At 42.3% G+C, this 18,440-nt stretch overlaps 1 protein-coding gene across 2 annotated transcripts in view; it reads left to right on the forward strand.

Annotated features, from left to right (window-relative positions):
• LOC124046630 (neuronal PAS domain-containing protein 3) overlaps positions 1–18,440 on the forward strand; it is a 526,017-nt gene that overhangs the window by 26,974 nt on the left and 480,603 nt on the right. The gene's annotated exons all lie outside the window — the stretch shown is intronic.

Raw genomic sequence — 18,440 nt, forward strand, 5'->3', positions numbered from 1 at the left:
CGGCCGGCTGATGTCTGTCATGGGGCTGGTGGGCGATGGATGTGCTCCTGGATCTATCAGCCTGGGGTTTATGTATATAGGTCATAGACAATGGACTGGAGAGGGGGACCAGTTCACACACTGATAAAGTGCAGCAGAAAATTAAATGTTGCTCTATTGTGGAATCATACAAATGACAAATGACATGGGGTAATCGTCTTAAGCTGAAAGTGATAGTGCCGCCAGGCCCTGTCGCAGCGACCACATTGATTCTCCCAGGCAGGCAGGCAGCTCTCTCTGGGTACAGCATCAACATGGCTGTGCCATACCTTATGACCTATAATGAAGACTATGTAATAGACATTGATATTGCAGCCAGGAAGAAAAGCCTGAGCACTTTTTAAAGATAAACCGACAAAAACTTCAGGAGGAAAAAGTATAAAGTTCCTATTTATTTACATTTAAATAACTATTTTGCTCTACAGTGACCTTTTTCCTGGACTGTTTGCTCTTTTCTTGTTGCATTACTTTATAAAGAAGACTTTTTTTTTATTGAAATGTGTCAATGGTTGGAAGATGAATATTTGTTTTTGTGGCTTGAGGGCCAACAGTCTGACCGCTCACTACAGTGGGTTAATAAAATGCAAAAAAAATAAATATTGTTTTGTTAATTAAACTTAAACTTTGTTTATCATTCCCAACCTGCAACGGAGGAGAGTTGTCTAGTTTAGCAGATACTGTAGCTAGGGGGAGTCTGTCTCTTGATATGTGACATCAGATGTTTTTGGCTAGAACATCTGTAGTAGTGTGAGCCAAGGTTTATCAATTTGAGCTGGATGGCCAAGTGCACAACTAAATGCATGTGAAAGTTAACAAATCCCTGAGGTGAATAGAGTTTGCTTTCTGGTGTCTGTGTGGAGCTACTGAGGTGCAACATGGTGGATTGAACCTAATGCCTCGGGCTACAACAATCAAACCCACTGTTCTACAGCATCCCACTGGGATGGGGATGGCTGGGGAGGGCTGGGGAGGGCTGGAGATGGCTGAGGAGGGAAAGGAAAGGAATGACTCATTGTTTCGTTTATGTAAGCTTTTGCATTGATTTTGTCACAAGATTCAGACATTCCAATGGTTACCTATTTTTACATATAATAGTTGTGGAATTGTATTACTGAACAGCACTAATGCATTTTGAGACTCCTTGTGATATTTTCAATTTTATATGAGGCTTGGTATTTCCGTCTGGTCAGACGGACTGATGGGAGAGGCTCTGGGTACGAGGGCTTGTTGCCACAAATCATTACTCTGTCACCAGGAGTCATGACTTACTACAGTGCCTTCAGAAAGTATGCATACCTCTTGACTTATTCCACATATTGTTGACTAACAGCCTGAATAAAACATATATTTTCCTCACCCATCGCACACAAAAAAACACAATGACAGAGTAAACATGTTTTTTGTTTGTTGCTAATTTAATACATAAATATCTCATTTACATAAGTATTCACACCCCTGAGTCAATATGTCCTAGAAGCACCTTAGGCTGCAATTACATCTTTCAGTCGTCTTTGCACAGATTTTCAATGGGATTCAAGTCTGAGCTTAGCTTTGGCTTGTATGCTTGGGGTCATTGTCCTGTTGGAACATAAATCTTCGCCCCAGTCTAAGGTCGTTTGCACTCTGAAGCAGGTTCTCATTAAAGATGAACCTGTATCGTTTTCTCTATCCTTACCATTCTCCAAATCCTTGCTGCTGAAAAACATCCCTATAGCATGATGCCGCCACCACCATGCTTCGCGGTAGGGATGGTGTTAGACAGGTGATGAGCTGTGTCTGGTTTTCTCCAGACACAGCGCTTTGCATTCAGGCCAAAATCTCAGACCAGAATCTTTTGCCTTATGCTCTCAGTCTTTCATATGCCTTTTTGCAAACCCCAGGCGTGCTGTCATGTGCTTTTTTCTCAGGAGTGGCTTCCATCTGGCCACTCTCACATAAAGCCCAGATTGGTGAAGTTCTGAGGAGACTGTTGTTCTTCTGGCAGGTTTTCCCATCTCAGCCAAGGAACAGTAGTTCTTTCAGCGTGGTCTTTGGTTATTGGTCACCTACCTGACCAAGGTCTTTCTTGCCCGGTTGCTCAGTCGGCAAGCTTTAGGCAGAGTCGCGGTAGTTCTATATATTTTGCCTTTTCTCAACAATGTAGACCACTGTGCTCTTGGAAACTTTCAACACTCAAAATTGTTTTAAACCCTTCCCCAGATATATACCTCACCACAATTCTCTCTCTGAGATCAACGGACAGTTCCTTGGACTTCATGGTATAGTCTCTGTTGTGTTGCTTTCTAAATCATGTCCAAACAATTGAATTGGCCACAGGTGGACTCCAATCCAGGTAGTGACATCTCAGGGATGATCAAAGGAAAGTGGATGCACTTGAGCTCAACTTGGAGTGTCATAGCAAAGGGGTGTGAATACTTACATAAATGAGATATTTCTGTATCTCATTTTCAATAAATTTGCAAACATTTCTGAAAACATTTTCAGTTTGTCATCATGTGTCACGACTTCTGCCGAAGTCGGTACCTCTCCTTGTTCGGGTGGTGTGCCGGTGGTCGATGTCACCGGTCTTCTAGCCATCATCGGTCTGTTTTTCACATTCCATTTGTTTTGTCTGGTTGCCACACTCACCTGGTTTCAATTCCCTACTTACATGTTGTATATGTTCCCTCTGTTTCCCCCATGTCCTGGTCGGGAATTGTTTATTGTAAGTACGTGTGCTCTATGTGACTGGTGCGATACGGGTTGTTGTGCCCACATGTTTTGTTACTTTTGTATGCCGGTAGTTAAGTACATTAAACGGCTCCGGCTATTTACCAAGTTCTGCTCTCCTGCGCTTGACTTCTATGCCACCAGTTACACTTCCCTTGACATCATGGGGTATTGTATGTAGATGGGTGAGAGAGAAACATCTATTTAATACATTCTGAATTCAGACTGTGGATCAAGTCAAGTGGTATGAATTCTTTCTAAAGGAAATAGGTATGTAGCCTATATTTCTGGAAAAGCAGAGATGTATTTGTTCCTGTCATGGTGTCACCATGTTTGTTATAAATGGTTCCAGTCCAATAAACTAATAAAATAATGAGATTTTACTGTAGATGATCATTGTTAAAAATGAGAGTGAGAGAGTACCCATGGCTATACTGTATTTATTTCTAACCACCACAGGATGAAATAAATACATTTTGGTAGGATGATTGTCTGAGCTGAACAAAGACATTTTTCTCAGCCTGAGTCTAGCCAGCATAGAAAAAGCAGCCTTGACGGTGTGCTTATAGCATGACACTCTCCCCTCTAACAAAGTAGCACAGTCCATCTGGGATGGAGCCGCAGCTCCAGCCAACATTCACAGCTTTATTTTCCTGATACTTCACTTGACATGTAGTTGGTTCTCTCTCAGGGAGAGAAGCAGTCGTAGCAGTTTAGCAGCCCAGATTAAATTTCTCCCTCTCTCCAGAGAGGCTGATTTCTGGATGTTCCATCCTGAGTGACTGTGTAAGTATTGACATCAGACTGATAAATAAACATCAACTGGGCCTTTATGTGGTGGAGGGAGGGATGCAGAACGGTGAGAGGACTGCTGTACCCTGCTTTACCCTGGTTGTAGTTAGGACTGTGGCTGTCACAAAATTTAGTCAGCCAGTGATTGTCAAGCAAATAACTGTCAGTAATCATGATAATTGACCGTTAATTAACATAAACACATTTAGCATCTCCTGGCTTCCACACATCTACAAGCCCCTGATGCAGACCGTTGGAACGTCTACATTTGGAAAAGTCTAATAAATCCATATAGCCTACACCTTCACAATAAATCCATGTAATATAGCCTACACCTTCACAATAAATCCATATAATATAGTCTACACCTTCACAATAAATCCATATAATATAGCCTACACCTTCACAATAAATCCATGTAATATAGTCAACACCTTCACAATAAATCCATGTAATATAGCCTACACCTTCACAATAAATCCATGTAATATAGTCAACACCTTCACAATAAATCCATGTAATATAGCCTACACCTTCACAATAAATCCATGTAATATAGTCTACACCTTCACAATAAATCCATGTAATATAGTCTACACCTTCACAATAAATCCATGTAATATAGTCTACACCTTCACAATAAATCCATGTAATATAGTCAACACCTTCCCAATAAATCCATGTAATATAGCCTACACCTTCACAATAAATCCATGTAATATAGTCTACACCTTCACAATAAATCCATGTAATATAGTCTACACCATCACAATAAATCCATGTAATATAGTCTACACCATCACAATAAATCCATGTAATATAGCCTACACCTTCACAATAAATCCATGTAATATAGTCTACACCTTCACAATAAATCCATGTAATATAGCCTACACCTTCACAATAAATCCATGTAATATAGTCAACACCTTCACAATAAATCCATGTAATATAGCCTACACCTTCACAATAAATCCATGTAATATAGTCTACACCTTCACAATAAATCCATGTAATATAGCTTACACCATCACAATATATCCATGTAATATAGCCTACACCTTCACAATAAATCCATGTAATATAGCCTACACCTTCACAATAAATCCATCTAATATAGCCTACACCTTCACAATATATCCATGTAATATAGCCTACACCTTCACATTTGACATTTTTTAATTAGGTGTAACGGCGTTCGTCTGTTGAAGGAGAGTCGGACCAAAATGCAGCGTGGTGGTAACTCATGTTCTTTAATGTAGAATAGCGATACATGAAATAACTTATAAATATACAAAACAACAAACGGAACGTGAAAGCCTATACAGCCTGTCCGGTGAATAACTAACACAGAGACAGGAACAATCACCCACAAAATACACAGTGAAACCCAGGCTACCTAAATATGGTTCCCAATCAGAGACAACGAAAATCACCTGACTCTGATTGAGAACCGCCTAAGGCAGCCAAGCCTATGCTAGACACACCCCTAATCAGCCACAATCCCAATGCCTACAAAAACCCCAATACGACAACACAATAAACCCATGTCACACCCTGGCCTGAACAAATATATAACGAAAACACAAAATACTATGACCAAGGCGTGACATTAGGCAAGTCAGTTAAAAACAAATTCTTATTTTCAATGACGGCCTAGGAACAGTGGGTTAACTGCCTTGTTCAGGGGCAGAGCGACAGTTTTTTTTACCTTGTCAGCTTGGGGATTCGATCTTGCAACCTTTTGGTTACCCAATGTCTAAAGTCCAATGCTCTAACCACTGCCGCATGAACTCTGCTTTATTTTTTACACAGGCTGTATACACTACATCAGTCACTCATTCACAATTTGACAAGCATTTCACGGCGACATCCCCTTTGTGTAGCCGTAATGCACCCTAAAAAACATGCCCTTCTCCCTGAGTGCTGCGGCTCCATCACGTGAACGGTTATTTTTCACAGGCTACAAGTGAAGACAGACAGACGAGGGAGGCAACTGCGCGCGTCCTTATCCAATTCTCTAAAGCAGAGTTCATGCGGCACATTGAAGATATTGGAAGAACTGTCCACTTTTACTTTTTGTCAGCCACCAAGATGAGTAGAGGCCTAATGAACAGCAAAAGCACTAGCCTATGTCCATCTACTATCCCCATAGTACAAACGTTGACCTATTCTATTCTGTGCGAGAAATAAATATTCCAAAGATATTCTGGGACAGTTGTGGGATGCGATAGATCCCAAATGAATAATTAGCATCAAAAATACTTTTTTTACGCAATGTGGCTGATGCAACAGATCAGAACCTTTAGCTTAAAATGTTGATAAACTATTAGGCTATTTCTTCACAATATAAATGCAGGAATGTGCACATGGTAGCATGCTATAAGCACAAGTGTTTCATTAGCAAACAACACCATAATCAAAAGTGACCGCAAATGCAATTATACATGTCATTATTTTATTATAAAGGTGCATTTTTATGGTGAAAATGACCTTCCCCAAACTTGAAACTCACGCGCTGCTTATGAATGCCAGTTAGGCTCTACACCCCTTGTAAAACAGATTCATGTGCGTCATTTTAAGAAGGTGTTTGGCCACTTTAGTTGTGATACAAGCCTTATTAAAACATATAGATCTATGGTCTAGGCTACAAGAGGTGTGTGACTATGTTTTTAAAAAGTCGCATTGTTTCTTATGCTGTGCATCATTCACATGTGATAACATATCATTCACAAGTGATAGGCTAATATTGTCAACCATCAGACATTTTTTATTTAATCTTGTCTTTAAATATACTAAATAATACAAGTGTGACTTTTGTTTTGATTTAGAATGGACCATTATCATGCACCTGTCTCAAAAATGCATGTCATATATGCACTTAAATAGTGAATGGAGGAGCTTTTCCTGTGGATTATTTTCATGCCAGCCAGGTAGACTATACTCCTGTGGTAAAGAGAAGCAATGTGCTTAATATTAGGAAAGTTGAGAAATAAATCTAGTAGGCCGAGCCTATAGAAAGCTGATCCTCCTCTTTTTAGTAGATGCCATTACTCTGTTTTCTCCCGCAATTGCATAGCCTATTGAAATGTTGCGCAACATGAGCTCATGGGCTCTCTTGAAGTGTTTGATTTTCGAACACATCAGAGTGATTGGAGGGACAATAGACTGCCTTCATGACGTGTGACCACCAGTGTGGCGGTAATACGGTCACCGCAACAGCCCTAATTGTAGTTCTCTCTCTCTGTCTCACACACACACACACACACACACACACACACACACACACACACACACACACACACACACACACACACACACACACACACACACACACACACACACACACACACACACACACACACACACACACACACACACACACACACACACACACACACACACACACACACACACACACACACACACACACACACACACTACTGTTGTAAATACCTCTGCCCTGCTGGAGCTTTAAGCTCAGCTTTAAATTGCTGCCTAGCTGCCTGAGATGAATTCATTCAGGGCTAGGGAAGGAATTCCATAGCTATGTTTAGTCCATTTTCTTGCCTTCAGCCTGCTGCTTTGGAGAAAGTAAATGGAATGAGGAGTTGGGGAATATTATTATGACAGGAGTAATGTTAGAACATGTTACAAAGATGTGATGCAAAAACATTATTCCTCCAAACTCCATCAAAATGAACACATTTTCCGGAAAAACAACGGATCTAATTGCCAGAGGAAACGGCTTGGCTAATGAAATCAAATATTTCTTTTTAACTCCCATATTGATAATATATCGTTGGCAGGAGCAGTGTTGAGCTACTTCATCTTATTTATAGGGACGTCAAACCCCACAGGAACAGTGTTGAGCTACTTCATCTTATTTATAGGGACAGCAAAACCCACAGGAACAGTGTTGAGCTACTTCATCTTATTTATAGGGACATCAAAACCCAAAGGAACAGTGTTGAGCTACTTCATATTATTTATAGGGACATCAAAACCCAAAGGAACAGTGTTGAGCTACTTCATATTATTTATAGGGACATCAAAACCCAAAGGAACAGTGTTGAGCTACTTCATATTATTTATAGGGACATCAAAACCCAAAGGAACAGTGTTGAGCTACTTCATCTTATTTATAGGGACATCAAAACCCAAAGGAACAGTGTTGAGCTACTTCATCTTATTTATAGGGACATCAAAACCCAAAGGAACAGTGTTGAGCTACTTCATATCATTTATAGGGACAGCAAAACCCACAGGAACAGTGTTGAGCTACTTCATCTTATTTATAGGGACAGCAAAACCCAAAGGAACAGTGTTGAGCTACTTCATCTTATTTACAGGGACAGCAAAACCCACAGGAACAGTGTTGAGCTACTTCATGTTATTTATAGGGACAGCAAAACCCACAGGAACAGTGTTGAGCTACTTCATCTTATTTATAGGGACAGCAAAACCCACAGGAACAGTGTTGAGCTACTTCATCTTATTTATAGGGACAGCAAAACCCACAGGAACAGTGTTGAGCTACTTCATGTTATTTACAGGGACAGCAAAACCCACAGGAACAGTGTTGATCTACTTCATATTATTTATAGGGACAGCAAAACCCACAGGAACAGTGTTGAGCTACTTCATCTTATTTACAGGGACATCAAAACCCACAGGAACAGTGTTGAGCTACTTCATCTTATTTATAGGGACAGCAAAACCCACAGGAACAGTGTTGAGCTACTTCATCTTATTTACAGGGACATCAAAACCCACAGGAACAGTGTTGAGCTACTTCATCTTATTTACAGGGACAGCAAAACCCACAGGAACAGTGTTGAGCTACTTCATCTTATTTATAGGGACAGCAAAACCCACAGGAACAGTGTTGAGCTACTTCATGTTATTTACAGGGACAGCAAAACCACAGGAACAGTGTTGATCTACTTCATATTATTTATAGGGACAGCAAAACCCACAGGAACAGTGTTGAGCTACTTCATCTTATTTACAGGGACATCAAAACCCACAGGAACAGTGTTGAGCTACTTCATCTTATTTATAGGGACAGCAAAACCCACAGGAACAGTGTTGAGCTACTTCATCTTATTTACAGGGACATCAAAACCCACAGGAACAGTGTTGAGCTACTTCATCTTATTTACAGGGACAGCAAAACCCACAGGAACAGTGTTGAGCTACTTCATCTTATTTACAGGGACATCATAACTCATATGTCAGGATAAATAGCAGCAATAGTGCAATTGTCATGCTTTCATTGTTTATTCCTGTTCTGTGGTATCATTTACATTCAGCTGTGATGCTGTTGTAGTCAGCTGTGTGACTGTATGACTGTGTCCTGATGTGACTGTATGACTGTGTCCTGATGTGACTGTGTCCTGATGTGACTGTGTCCTGATGTGGCTGTGTCCTGATGTGACTGTATGACTGTGTCATGATGTGACTGTGTGGCTGTGTCCTGATGTGACTGTCTCCTGATGTGACTGTGTCCTGATGTGACTGCATGACTGTGTCCTGATGTGACTATATGACTGTGTCCTGATGTGTTTGTATGACCGTGTCCTGATGTGACTGTGTCCTGATGTGACTGTGTCCTGATGTGACTGTATGACTGTGTCCTGATGTGACTGTGTCCTGATGTGACTGTGTCCTGATGTGACTGTATGACTGTGTCCTGATGTGTCTGTTTGACCGTGTCCTGATGTGACTGTGTCCTGATGTGACTGTATGACTGTGTCCTGATGTGACTGTATGACTGTGTCCTGATGTGACTGTGTGGCTGTGTCCTGATGTGTCTGTATGACCGTGTCCTGATGTGACTGTCTCCTGATGTGACTGTCTCCTGATGTGACTGCATGACTGTGTCCTGATGTGACTATATGAATGTGTCCTGATGTGACTGCATGACTGTGTCCTGATGTGACTATATGACTGTGTCCTGATGTGACTGTGTCCTGATGTGACTGTGTCCTGATGTGACTGTGTCCTGATGTGACTATATGACTGTGTCCTGATGTGACTGTGTCCTGATGTGACTGCATGACTGTGTCCTGATGTGACTATATGACTGTGTCCTGATGTGACTGTGTCCTGATGTGACTGTGTCCTGATGTGACTGCATGACTGTGTCCTGATGTGACTATATGACTGTGTCCTGATGTGACTGTGTCCTGATGTGACTGTATGACTGTGTCCTGATGTGACTGTATGACTGTGTCCTGATGTGTCTGTATGACCGTGTCCTGATGTGACTGTGTCCTGATGTGACTGTGTCCTGATGTGACTGTGTCCTGATGTGACTGTATGACTGTGTCCTGATGTGACTGTGTCCTGATGTGACTGTATGACTGTGTCCTGATGTGACTGTGTCCTGATGTGACTGTGTCCTGATGTGACTGTATGACTGTGTCCTGATGTGTCTGTATGACTGTGTCCTGATGTGACTGTATGACTGTGTCCTGATGTGACTGTATGACTGTGTCCTGATGTGACTGTGTCCTGATGTGACTGTATGACTGTGTCCTGATGTGTCTGTATGACCGTGTCCTGATGTGACTGTGTCCTGATGTGACTGTGTCCTGATGTGACCGTGTCCTGATGTGACCGTGTCCTGATGTGACTGTGTCCTGATGTGGCTTTGTCCTGATGTGTCTGTATGACCATGTCCTGATGTGTCTGTATGACCGTTTCCTGATGTGACTGTGTCCTGATGTGACTGTATGACTGTGTCCTGATGTGACTGTGTGCTGATGTGTCTCTATGACTGTGTCCTGATGTGACTGTATGACTATGTCCTGATGTGTCTGTATGACCGTTTCCTGATGTGACTGTGTCCTGATGTGACTGTGTGGCTGTGTCCTGATGTGACTGTATCCTGATGTGACTGTGTCCTGATGTGACTGCATGACTGTGTCCTGATGTGACTATATGACTGTGTCCTGATGTGACTCTATGACTGTGTCCTGATGTGACTCTATGACTGTGTCCTGATGTGACTCTATGACTGTGTCCTGATGTGACTATATGACTGTGTCGTTATGTGACTCTATGACTGTGTCCTGATGTGACTCTATGACTGTGTCCTGATGTGACTCTATGACTGTGTCCTGATGTGACTCTATGACTGTGTCCTGATGTGACTCTATGACTGTGTCCTGATGTGTCTCTATGACTGTGTCCTGATGTGTCTCTATGACTGTGTCCTGATGTGACTCTATGACTGTGTCCTGATGTGACTCTATGACTGTGTCCTGATGTGACTATATGACTGTGTCCTGATGTGACTCTATGACTGTGTCCTTATGTGACTCTATGACTGTGTCCTGATGTGACTCTATGACTGTGTCCTGATGTGACTATATGACTGTGTCCTGATGTGACTCTATGACTGTGTCCTTATGTGACTCTATGACTGTGTCCTGATGTGACTCTATGACTGTGTCCTTATGTGACTCTATGACTGTGTCCTGATGTGACTATATGACTGTGTCCTGATGTGACTATATGACTGTGTCCTGATGTGACTCTATGACTGTGTCCTGATGTGTCTCTATGACTGTGTCCTGATGTGACTATATGACTGTGTCCTGATGTGACTGTATGACTGTATCCTGATGTGACTCTATGACTGTGTCCTGATGTGACTCTATGACTGTGTCCTGATGTGACTCTATGACTGTCTCCTGATGTGACTATATGACTGTGTCCTGATGTGACTGTCCCGATGTGACTATATGACTGTGTCCTGATGTGACTCTATGACTGTGTCCTGATGTGACTCTATGACTGTCTCCTGATGTGACTATATGACTGTGTCCTGATGTGACTGTCTTGATGTGACTATATGACTGTGTCCTGATGTGACTGTATGACTGTATCCTGATGTGACTGTGTCCTGATGTGACTGTATGACTGTATCCTGATGTGACTGTGTCCTGATGTGACTGTATGACTGTATCCTGATGTGACTGTGTCCTGATGTGACTGTATGACTGTATCCTGATGCAGTGTATTACAGCAGCATCTAGCCTGGCAGAGAAGCACACTGTCTGTCTGTGTTGAATGAGGATATTACATTACATTTCCCAAACAGATTCTCACCTGGTGTTACATGGTGTCTCTGTGACTAGAATGGTTCTATTCTTGGACACACAGCTGATAGTGGTAGACATGGCGATGCACAACATGGATGGAGTGCTGCTCACTTCTCACTTTTTGTTTACATGTAGCCTGGTGAGTTATTGAGTTTTAGGACCATTTTGCTGTAATTTGATTTCATTTGATTTCATTCAGGACTGACTCTGGAAGTCTTTCTCATCTCTATTCTCTATTGTGTATTTTCTTATATTAAAACATATGTTCTATGCTGCTAATACACATTAATGTTCAGAGCACGTGGGGTTTGCGTCATCATAATGAGATGGAGGGGGCATTCATTCAAGTTGTGAAAGGCAGCAGTCCCCCTCTCTTCTTCCCTTCCCCTCTTCCCCTCTTCCCTTCTCCGGGCCTGCAGCTGAAGTGCTGCCACTCCACTTCGGAGGATCCAGGCTGCAGATTAGCAGAACAAAGCAAGGCAGTGCCTCTCCCCAGAGCCTGGCAGTCCTGCGGCTACAGCGCAGAGCTGCCTGCCTCAGAGCTGTGGAGCCGTGACTCCAGAGTCAAGGAATTCCCATTCTGTCATGGGAACCTGCCATGGCTGAGGACTGAGGAGACCGCTGCCTCTCCAAAGCTCTTTGTGTGAACGTGTTTAATTGGGGCCTGCCTTGAAAGGGATGGTGCTTAAAAGAGGAACTCAAAATGTTCTTTTATTTAATTTTTTGGACAATACGAACAAATCGTTCACCATTTACGGGCGAAAAAGAAAGTACTCCACACCTCAGAAAAAAAGTAGTGCTTTTGTTTACATTGTGTTGTATTTAGTTTTTATTGTGGGAATTCCTAGCTGGTATTTCCCAGGCTGCTGCTGCTGAAAGTAGGGAGGAAAGGGAGAGAGGGAGAGGCTGTACTGTAGTAATGAGGCTTGTCACAGTGGCTGTGGACTGGCCAGATAACCTGACTATTAACAAGCTTTGTATCTGTGTGCAGAGATGGCAGTCAGCTGCTTCATATTAGGCCAATTTAATTAGGCTCGTTTCAATAGAATTAATTAGCAAAGTGCTATAAGATTTGAATGGGGAAGGTGATTGAAGTAGTTTCCATAAAAGAGCATTGTTTAATTATTTGATTACATTTTAAAAAATGCTCTAATGGAATCTTGGATCTGTTAGCTATACAAACGCTATATTAAACCATTTCTGAAACTATTTACGGGTTTAATTTGAATTTACACACTTAATTAGCCTACTGTATGGTCGTATGGATGTCAGAAATCTGGTAAACTCTTAGAAAAAAGGTTCTGGATAGAACCAAAAAGGGTTCCATTGCTTGCTTCATATAGGGCACCCCTGAAGGTTTTATATAGAACCCTTTTGTAGGTTTCTTTGATCTGAACCCAAGGGGTTCATCTTCACTGAACCAAAACTGATTCCATATAGAACCCTTGGGATCCATATAAGATTCTATAAGGAACCAATTTAGGTTCTAAATGGAACCTTAAGGGGTGCAATACTGTATATGAAGCAAGCATAAAAACACAAAGTATGATATTTTTATGTATACAAATATTTATAGTAGAGCTGCAGTAATATTTGTATTTATTTAGCGAGAAAATATCAGACATAGCCAGAGAGAGTGGACAGTACACATTTACTATTCAATATGAGTTCATTTAATTAAGATGAATGAATCTAATGCAAATCTGAACAGATTATTTTTTATAGACGTCACAAAACAACACTACATTAAATCGTAGTCCTTTGTCTATTCTGATGGTAGATGATGGTTCCAGTCACAGTATTTCCCAGCCCTGAGTGCCTTGGTTGTTACAGTAGCACAATAACAATGTATCATGCATGCATGGTTTGTTACATTTCCACTGTAGTGGTGCTGACTGTACTTTGAAGCATGTCTTACTCAACAGCCACTGATGGTAGCTACACAAGAGCCTCTCTCTCTCTCTCTCTCTCTCTCTCTCTCTCTCTCTCTCTCTCTCTCTCTCTCTCTCTCTCTCTCTCTCTCCTCTCTCTCTCTCCTCTCCCTCTCTCTCTCTCTCTCTCTCTCTCTCTCTCTCTCTCTCCTCTCTCTCCTCTCTCTCTCTCTCTCTCTCTCTCCCTCTCTCTCTCTCTGCTACAGCCAAACCCTTCCCTTCCTTTTGCTCCCCTGCCTCCTCAGCCTTGCACTTAATTCCCCCAAATGTCATATACTGTGAGAAATAACAAGCCGGTTCAGTCTCAGACATGTGTACGTAGTATAGTTTACACCGCGAGCATTCTCCTCTATATGATTTGTGCTGCCTGATTTGGCAGTACAAGGCCTCAGATATAAATGTTTCTCTTTGATATACATGAGAGCTTAAAAAGATGATGGTATTTGCGTTTGCAATGTGACTGAAAAGTCAGGGGTTTTCCTGTAGACCTCAGCATACAATCTCACTCTCATGCTTCTGAAGTCTAAAATCTCCAAGAATATTTGATATGAAGATAAGCTTGAAAAAGGGAGAGAGAAATGTACGTATCTCCCTGTTGCACAGCAGCATGTGGTAGGTAATTTTTTATCAGTACAGAATACACATTTATTTGGAACCAGAGGATGCTTACAGTTCTTTTGGAGGTGTTTTGTCACAAAACAGACAGACAGACAGACAGACAGACAGACAGACAGACAGACAGACAGACAGACAGACAGACAGACAGACAGACAGACAGACAGACAGACAGACAGACAGACAGACAGACAGACAGACAGACAGACAGACAGACAGACAGACAGACAGACAGACAGACAGACAGACAGACAGACAGACAGACAGACAGACAGACAGACAGGAAGAGTTGCTGCGGTTAATATTCAGTTTGTTTTATACATCAAACATTCTCTTCCTATTTATCCAAACATACTTTTATTAGACAACCATGTCATGTTTATTTATGATGTGTAATTTATGCCTTATGAACATAGAGTTAATATAAATGAACGCTTACCGATTTCTGTGTTTGTGGAAACCTTGAAAAATTGCATGTTGCATTCTGCGTATAGGAAAGACAGATTTTTTTTACATTCATGGTCCAAATGTGTTTCTTGCTGTTGATGGTCTACCAGAATTGTCTCTAGTCTAGTCTCCTGAGCAGTCAGTGCATTCAGCCAGTGTTTCATTGCTTTAAGCTAAAACTTTCAGTAAAGATCTTGTGTAAAATATTATATGCATCACTATCGGCATGGCATGTTTGATTACTTGTGTTAGACGCTGCTGGCTGGCTGCTGCAACCTGTTTGACTTTGAAGGAATGCTGGATGGTAACAGATGGAGACACTGAAGGAAGGAGCAGTTCCTGCCAAGTCCTCACCGAGGATTCAGGGGGTTAGTTTAGCTATCCGACCAGCTACAGGAGGTTAACAACAATACCATTAGTCTGATCATAAGAGTTTTTATATTTACATTTGAGTCATATAGCAGACCCTCTTATCCAGAGCGACTTACAGGATTTTTCACCTGGTTGACTCGAGGATTTGAACCAGCGACGTTTCAGCCCAACGCTCTTAAACGCTAGATAGACTACCAGCCGGCCTACCCTACACTCCCAGAAAAAATAACCTAAAGGGTACTTCGGCTGTCCCCATAGGAGAACCGTTTAGGATAACTATTTTAGGTTCCATCTTGAACCGTTTCCACAGATGGTTCTACATAGAACCCTAAAGGGTTCTACCTGGAACCGAAAAGGGTTCTCCTATGTGGACAGCTGGAGAACCCTTTTGGAACCCTTTTTTCTAAGTGTGTAGCAACCCTCTTGCTTTTCAGAACAGTTTGGCCTAGTCCATACAGTAGACTAGTTGACACAGTAGGCTTGTTGATACAGTAGACTAGTTGATACAGTAGGCTAGTTGACACAAATCAAATTGCATTGGTCACATACACATGGTTAGTAGATGTTAATGTGAGCGTAGCAAAATGCTTGTGCTTCTAGTTCCGACCATGCGTTAATATCTAACAAGTAATCTAACAATTTCACAACAACTTCCTTATACACACAAGTGGAAAGGAATGAATAATAATATGTACATATAAATATATGGATGAGCGATGGCCGAGTACAGTATGAGATGAGTAATGTAGGGTGTGTAAACATTATATGTGACTAGTGACTAGTGATATATTTATTACATCCAATTTTTAATTATTAAGTGGCTAGAGATTTGAGTCGGTTGGCAGCAGCCACTCAATGTTAGTGATGGCTGTTTAACAGTCTGACGGCCTTGAGATAGAAGCTGTTTTTCAGTCTCTCGGTCCCAGCTTTGATGTACTTGTACTGACCTCGCCTTCTGGATGGTAGCGGGGTGAACAGGCAGTGACTTGGGTGGTCGTTGTCCTTGATGATCTTTTTGGCCTTCCTGTGACATTGGGGGTGCAGGTGTCCTGGAGGGCAGGTAGTTTTCCCCCGGTGATGCGTTGTGCAGACCTCACTACCCTCTGGAGAGCTTTACGGTTGTGGACGGAGCAGTTGCCGTACCAGGCGGTGATACAGCCCGACAGGATGCTCTCGATTGTGAATCTGTACAATTTTGTGAGTGTTTTTGGTGACAAGCCAAATTTCTTCAGCCTCCTGAGGTTGAAGAGGCACCTCATAGGTATTCCTCTTGTCCAGATGTTTTTATTTTTTTTACCTTTATTTTACCTTTATTTTACTAGGCAAGTCAGTTAATAAGATCAAATTCTTATTTTCAATGACGGCCTAGGAACAGTGGGTTAACTGCCTGTTCAGGGGCAGAACGACAGATTTGTACCTTGTCAGCTCGGGGATTCGAACTTGCAACCTTACTAGTCCAACGCTCTAACCACTAGGCTACCCTGCCACCCCAAGGGCAGTTTGCAGTGTGATTGTGTCGTCTGTGGACCTATTGGGGCGGTAAGCAAGTTGGAGTGGGTCTAGGGTGTCAGGTAGTGTGTAGGTGATACGATCATTACTAGTCTCTCAAAGCACTTCATGATGACAGAAGTGAGTGCTACGGGCGGTAGTCGTTTAGCTCAGTTACCTTAGCTTTCTTGGGAACAGGAACAATGGTGGCCCTCTTGAAGCATGTGGGAACAGCAGACTGGAATAGGGATTGATTGAATATGTCCGTAATCACACCAGCCAGCTGGTCTGCGCATGCTCTGAGGACGCGGCTAAGGATGCCGTCTGGGCCGGCAGCCTTGCGAGGGTTAACACGTTTAAATGTTTTACTCACGTTGGCTGCGTTGAAGGAGAGCCCGCAGGTTTTGGTCGCAGCCTGTGTCAGTGGCACTGTATTGTCCTCAAAGCGAGCAAAGAAGCTGTTTAGTTTGTCTGGGAGAAAGACATCGGGGTCCGTGACGGGGCTGGTTTTCTTTTTGTAGTCCGTGATTGACTGTAGACCCACATACCTCTCATGTCTGAGCCGTTGAATTGCGACTCTACTTTGTCTCTATACTGACACTTAGCTTGTTTGATTGCCTTGGGGAGGGAATAGCTACATTGTTTGTATTCGGTCATGTTTCCGTGGTTCGCGCTTTCAATTTTGTGCGAGTGCTGCCATCAATCCACGGTTTCTGGTTGGGGAAGGTTTTAATAGTCACCGTGGGTACAACATTACCGATGCAATGCTAATTAACTCGCTCACCGAATCAGCGTATACATCAATGTTGTTGTTCGACGCTATCCGGAACATATCCCAGTCCACTTGATCGAAGCAATCTTGAAGTGCGGAATCAGATTGGTCGGACCAGCGTTGAACAGACCTGAGCACGGGCGTAGACCTGAGCACGGGCGTTTCCTGTTTTAGTTTCTGTCTATAGGCTGGGAGCAACAAAATGGAGTCGTGGTCAGATTTGCCGAAAGGAGGGCGAGGGAGGGCTTTGTATGCATCGCGGAAGTTAGAGTAACAATAATCCAGAATTTTGCCAGCCCGGGTTGCGCATTCAATATGCTGCTAAAATTTAGGGGGCCTTGTTTTCAGATTAGCCTTGTTAAAATCCTCACCTACAATAAATGCAGCCTCAGGATATGTGGTTTCCAGTTTACATAGAGTCCAATGAAGTTCTTTCAGGGCCGTCGAGGTGTCTGCTTGGGGGGGATATACACGACTGTGATTATAATCGAAGAGAATTCTCTTGGTATATAATGTGGTCGGCATTTGATTGTCAGGAATTCTAGGTCAGGTGAACAAAAGGACTTGAGTTCCTGTATGTTGTTATGATCACACCATGACTCGTTAATCATAAGGCATACACCCCCTCACTTCTTCTTACCAGAGAGATGTACCAGCCTCTCTTACTAGCTCGTACACAAGACTAGTTGATTCACTAGGCTAGTCCATACAGTAGCCTTGTTGATACAGTAGGCTAGTCCATACAGTAGACTAGTTGATACAGTAGACTAGTTGATACACTAGGCTAGTCCATACAGTAGACTAGTTGATACAGTAGACTAGTCCATACAGTAGACTAGTTGATACAGTAGACTAGTTGATACAGTAGGCTAGTCCATACAGTAGACTGGTTGATACAGTAGGCTAGTCCATACAGTAGACTAGTTGATACACTAGGCTAGTCCATACAGTAGACTAGTTGATACAGTAGACTGGTCCATACAGTAGACTAATTGATACAGTAGACTGGTTGATACAGTAGTCTAGTCCATACAGTAGGCAAGTTGATACAGTAGACTAGTTGATACACTATGCTAGTCCATAGAGTAAACTAGTTGATATGGAAGGCTAGTCCATACAGTAGGCTAGTTGATACAGTAGGCTAGTCCATACAGTAGACTA

The sequence above is a fragment of the Oncorhynchus gorbuscha genome, linkage group LG10 (assembly GCF_021184085.1).
Source record: "Oncorhynchus gorbuscha isolate QuinsamMale2020 ecotype Even-year linkage group LG10, OgorEven_v1.0, whole genome shotgun sequence".
Lineage (NCBI taxonomy): Eukaryota > Metazoa > Chordata > Actinopteri > Salmoniformes > Salmonidae > Oncorhynchus > Oncorhynchus gorbuscha.